Source organism: Petaurus breviceps, unplaced genomic scaffold (assembly GCF_028583685.1).
Source record: "Petaurus breviceps papuanus isolate PSGF00001 unplaced genomic scaffold, PetGlider_PUasm1.0 90865, whole genome shotgun sequence".
Classification (NCBI taxonomy): Eukaryota; Metazoa; Chordata; class Mammalia; order Diprotodontia; family Petauridae; genus Petaurus; species Petaurus breviceps.
This window is the reverse complement of record NW_027187367.1, coordinates 10,900,106-10,905,758: the sequence shown is the minus strand read 5'-3', so window position 1 is coordinate 10,905,758 and position 5,653 is coordinate 10,900,106. Positions and strand designations below refer to the sequence as shown.

Sequence of the window (5,653 nt, the reverse complement as noted above, 5' to 3'; positions counted from 1 at the left end):
AGAGAAGAGAAGAGAAGAGAAGAGAAGAGAAGAGAAGAGAAGAGAAGAGAAGAGAAGAGAAGAGAAGAGAAGAGAAGAGAAGAGAAGAGGTGTTTGGGGCAGTGGGGAGGGTCTCCGGGGGGAGGGAGCAATTTCCTCCCTGACTTTTCCAGTCAAATACTCCACCCATTAACTACCTTGGCATCGATGAAAAGGGGGAGGGGAGGTGGAAACACTGAGTCTGGAGTCCAAAGATGGGGGTTCCAAGTATAACTTCTGTTAATTAAATGACAAATCACTTAAACTCCAATGGCCTCAGTTTCCTAGTCTGTAAAAGGAGGAGATTGGATCGGATGGCCCCTTAAATCCCTCTCAGCTCTCTATAAGTATCCTCTTAGGAAAGGTGCTCAATTCTATACCAAACGGGAACAGGGAGGGTGACCAGCTCCCTGCCCTCAAGAGGCTTACAATTTAGTTGCTGTTGCACCAGAGGTCCGTCAGTTCCACCAATGAAAAAAACCCACAATAGCCTGTCCCAATGGTTCTCCATCCTCCTTCTCCTTACAACCCCAGGGGTAACTGAGGAGCTGGGGCGGGGGGAGGGTATCCCCACAATCAGGCCTCACATGCCACATGCATGTGTCAGACCTTGCACACAGTAGGTGCAGAATGGAGCCCCCTGAGCCCTGGCACTTTCATCAAACAAGTCGTCTCTATCTGAGTCTTTAAGAGGGTTCTTCTTCCAGAAAAATCTTTAACCCTTCGGGAAGGGGAAGAAAAGTCGAGAGTGAAACAATATCTTCTCCCGAAGAGCGGTGGGAGGAGGGGTGGGAAGAGGCGAGGAGAAAAGATATCTAAAGACAGACAGACAGAAGAGACAGACTGATAAAGCGAGGGAGAGAAGCCGCAGCCCTATTGGTCAATCTGCCTGCCAATCCCAGAAGCCCGAGGCCAAGGGCCGCGAGGAGGTAGGACCGCTCTCCACAACTTCCAATCGGCGGGCGAGGCGGGGGCGGGGCTCGAGCGGCGGGGGCAGGGCTCTCCCGCTCAGCCTCCAGGACTAGGGGAGACAAGATGGCGGCGGCGGCGGGAGGGGGGTCCCGCTCCTCAGCTTTGCCTCCCACCTCCTCAGCCCGCTCGGGCCTCCGCCGCCTCCGCCCCTAGGGAGGAGTCACACGGTTCTGCCGCCGCCACCGACACCGTCGCCACCGCCACCGCCGCCGCCCGGAGCGAGAAGCCTCCTTCCTCCCCGGGGCCCCTCCCCTCTCTCCCCTCCCCCGGCCGCCCGGGTCCCGATGCCCCCGCCCCCGCCCGGGCCCGTGGCCCCCGTTACCTCAGCCCGACCTGGCCGCCCGGGGCCCCTAGGCAGGGAAGCGGCGGCCTCCCGCTCCCCCACCTCCTCCGCGTCCTCCGCGCTGGCCCCCGCGGCGGCCGCTGCTCCCCGGGGGAGGGGAGGGGAAGGGAAGGGAAGGGAAGGGGAGGAGAGGAACGGGAGCCGGAGCCGCCGCCGCCGCCGCCACTGCTGCCGCCACGGAGCCCGGCCAGGGGAGGCAGCGCGGGGGGAGGGATCAGCCCCCAGGCAGGACCCGCCCCTCCGGCCTCCCCCCGCCGCTGCCGCCGCCGCCGCCCCTGCTCCCGCTCGCTCCCTCCCTCCCCGCCCGCGCCGCCGCCGAAAAAGCGGAAAAAAACCCACGCTCGTCCTCCCGGGAGAGAGGGAGCCGAGGCCGCTGGCGCGGAGCTGGAGCAGCCCTGTCGCCGCCGCCGCCGCCGCCACGGGGGCACGGTCCTCCCCTCAGCCTCACGGTGGCGATGCGGACACCATGGCGGGGAAGGGAGGGGGCGGCCTGCGCGCCTCCGGGCCTCCCCCGCCCGCCCCTCCCTCCGCGCTGCGGGGAGCCTGAGGCGGCTGCTGGGGGTAGGGGGCGGCCTCGGCCCGAGGGGCTCAGCCCCGCCCCCCGCGCCTCCAGCAGGTGGAGGTGGCCGAGGCCACAGAGCTAAATCCGGGGTGACCTTGGGCATGTACCTTACCCCTCTCTGGGCCTCAGTTTCTTCCCCTGTAAAATGAACAGGTGGGACTAGCTCTCTCTAGGAGGGTAAGACGACCAAGCCATACCTGGGGGGAAGGGGAAGGAAGAATGAGGATAAGTCTAGTAGAAAGACTGCAGGATTTCATAGTCAGGGGATCTGGGTTCAAATTCCAGCACTACCTATGAAAAAGAGTTGTAAGCCCTCAGGGCCTCGGATTCCTCTTAACATAAAATGAAAGGGCTGGACTGTGTACACAGCTAGTTTTATAGCCAGGATCCAGAGTCAGTTAACTAATAATTTATAAAGTGCTTACTATGTGTTAGCCATTGTGTTCATACTCGCTACAATGAAAAACGACTACGCCCGCCCCCCCCCCCAAATATATTTAATACTTCAAAGATCTGATTACTCTCCTGAATAGTCCCCATTAATTCCACCTCTTTTGGAGAATAGTAGTGGAGACCTCTACCTGTTTTGTACAAGTGAAGCCAGCCAGTTATCCTTATTAAATTCCAGAACTATTCCTGGAGCTTGATAGGATGTGAGGAAGAAAAGATAAAAATTCCTGCCCCAAAGCTACATTTCAGTAGCTTTTGTTTAAATACAGTATTAAACGTTTGAGTGCCAACTTTAAACAGCAGCTAATGATATTGTTTTCTCTTTAATAAGAAAATAGGAAAGTCCTTTTTCCTTTTTGCCTGACAGGAATGAATGAGTTAATTTGATCTGCATTTTGTTAACAAGGATCTTTTTGGGGAGCTGGTGAGATGGAGGTGAGGGGTCTGTGATAGGTTGCCAGGAAAAAAAACAGGGTCATTGAAACATTTTTTTTTAATGATCGGAAGTTAATAGAAGAAAAGCAGGAGAACTTTGAAAGTTCTGTGTTGAAATTATTACATACTTAAAAGGAAAAGCAGGATGTACCCCAGAGAGATTCAAGGTTTCAGGTATAGTCCTCTTTCTGTGGTCTACTTTGTGTATGGAAATGATCATTTTATTTATTAGCTTAGGAAAAAATACAATTCTTAATGGTTTGATAAGTAGCAACCTCAATTTTAATTGTAATCAAATTGTACTGCACTTTAATAAAAGTGTATTTTAAGCAAGGAAAAGTCAAATTATTTCCATATATTCGTTGAATAGATTTTTGCCCTTGTCATTAAATTGAAAATTACATCTGTGTGTGATATTAAGTACCATTAGTTAATTGCAGCAAAATATTCCTGATATCTTGGTACATGAAGAACGACATAGTTTGAATTTTTCAATTGTAACCAGAAGACCAACAACATTCATTTGTGGAACAGTCTGGCCATTAGAATTGTTTTTCTCTGCATAAATCTAAATACTGGCACAATATGCTAACAGCCCAGTTAACAGCCTTGCAAAATACTGCAATGTTCTAAGTTAATAAGAGAAAGAGATTTTTTTAATATATAAGTGATAAAGTTATCTGCATATATGAAGCATCAAACACAAGGAAGTTTCGGGTTAGAGTATATAGTATGTTAACTATACTGGCAATATTAACAAGCATAAATATCCACAAAAGAAAAAAGGAGAGAGCAAATTCAGGAAACTGGATATTGAATCTGAGTATTTCCAGGCATAGGATAGGTTACTACTTGGGATGGAAGGTGAAAAAAGGGATAGTTAACTAGAGAGGAAAGGCCAGAGTCTGGAAAAGTAAATTGTTGAGTGGGAGCTCGATGACAAAGCAGACCCAAGAGTACTGCAGTATTCAGTCTGCTATGCCACTTATTCGGGTCTCACCTTCAGCATCCAAGAACCTGGGGGGAATTAATGGCAGAAAAGGAAAAGCTATTTAAATAGAAGACAATGGGAAAATAGAATTTGCTTTACAATCAATTTTGCTGAAATATAAAATACCTTTAAGAAAAAAAATTTCCTTAATAGTATTTAATTTCATTCCTGCTTTCTTTGAAAAATGCAAAATATAGTTGCTATAAATCCATACCGATGTTTTTTCTCTTGACAATCTTCCATAGCAATGGAAGTTTTCAAAATGGATGAACACCATGGAAAAAAATACATTGTTTTCTATCTTGTAACAGTGAATGAAAGAAATATTTAAGTGCAACAAGGATACATTGCAAGCTACCAATATATGTGCTTTTCAAGTTTTCCTCATTAAAACTTTCCATATTAGAACTTTGTTCAGCTTGAGTTTTTTCTTTGATTTTCAGCTTTCATTTTTAATGTTAATACTTTAAAGCCTTTACTCACTTTTAAATGTTGACATTTGACATTGGTTTCTTATTACAATGTAACCACATACATAACAGGTTCTTCAGTAATCTTACAGTACAACCAGTGGAACAGTTACGCCATTAAAAACAAATTTGGAACATGTATCAAATCCCAGGGGCACTAAATTTAATTCACTTTACTCTAGCTATTTTAATGGGTTGTAAGTTCAACAATTTGCCAGCCCTTCCATTAAGAAAATCAGCAATTAAAGTCAACAAATGAGAATTTGTTTTTTTAAATAGTTCAAATAAAATAGTTTTAATTGTAATCTGTATGAGTAGAAACTTAACATAGTTGAAATAAAATGAAAACTGTATTAACTCTTTTATACCTGGAAGGAAAGTGGATACAAAAATACAGATAGACATGGTCTTAGAACAGAGACGTCAGACAGGCTGTTCTGCCCAAACCAGATTAAAGTATAATTAGGAATATTTAATAAAAGAAATAAAAACATAATAAAGCATAGGTAACATTACATTTTTGAGTTTGACACTACTAGTCTAGAACATTCTCTGGTTATTCTTGTGAGTATATTAGTCACGCTGTAAGAAAATACTAATGGTGTGCTGTTTTTATTATAAGCAAGAGAGAAAGCTTTGTGGTTCTGACATTAAGCAACAGTTACCTCCATGCTTCTTTCATGAAAAATTCACTTATGCTTGCAAACCATCCACCTAAACAATATACTGTACTATGAAATTATCTAAGATTTTAGGAGAAAAAAGGGTAAAGGTGAAAGTGTGCATATGACTTTTTTTTTCCACTACAATGTTCAATGTAAATTTTCAGCAAAATTCACCGTGGAAAGACTGGATATTATGTCAATTTAATTTTTAACTTGTAAACTGGGAATATAATTTCTGGCACTGTGCTCATTATGCAAAATCATAACAAAGTTGGAAACAGGACTAAAAATTTTTTTCCTAGGCTAGTCATTTTTCCAAGCTTTTATCATATGTTATTATGTTCTGGGGAATATGATTCAACATAAAATCGGGGTAGATTAGATTTAAATCATCAGGATTTGTTCAGTCTTTATTTTTTACAAAGAGGGTATTCTTTTATGCCTTAATGTCACAGTAGTCATTTTATTGCCTCAGAGCCTTGATGACTGGGTCCACTACAAATTTATGTTACCGGTACTTAATCTCAACTGGGTCTTCATTGAAGCAAGGTAATCATTTCAAACCTCCCAAATAGATACACTGTCCCACAATAGCTTTTCTAAATCTTTTCAACCCTCCAATGGTACTTCCAAGCCCTCACCCCCTCATTTAAAAACCCTGCCTCATTTCACTGAAAACATTCTAAGAGCCCCTTCTTCTCACCCCCTCCACTCAAATCACTCAAATTGCCTTCCATCACTATCTTC

The 5,653-nt window shown here is 45.2% G+C and overlaps 1 protein-coding gene across 4 annotated transcripts in view; it reads right to left on the bottom strand.

Annotated features, from left to right (window-relative positions):
• Positions 1-1,518, bottom strand: part of BRPF3 (bromodomain and PHD finger containing 3) — a 34,766-nt gene extending 33,248 nt beyond the window's left edge. For all 4 annotated transcript variants that reach the window (XM_069073538.1, XM_069073539.1, XM_069073541.1 and 1 more), the window contains exon 1: positions 1,313-1,518. The gene's annotated coding sequence lies outside the window, so the exon portion shown is untranslated. The remainder of the gene's footprint in view (positions 1-1,312) is intronic.
• Positions 1,519-5,653: the final 4,135 nt, after the last annotated feature.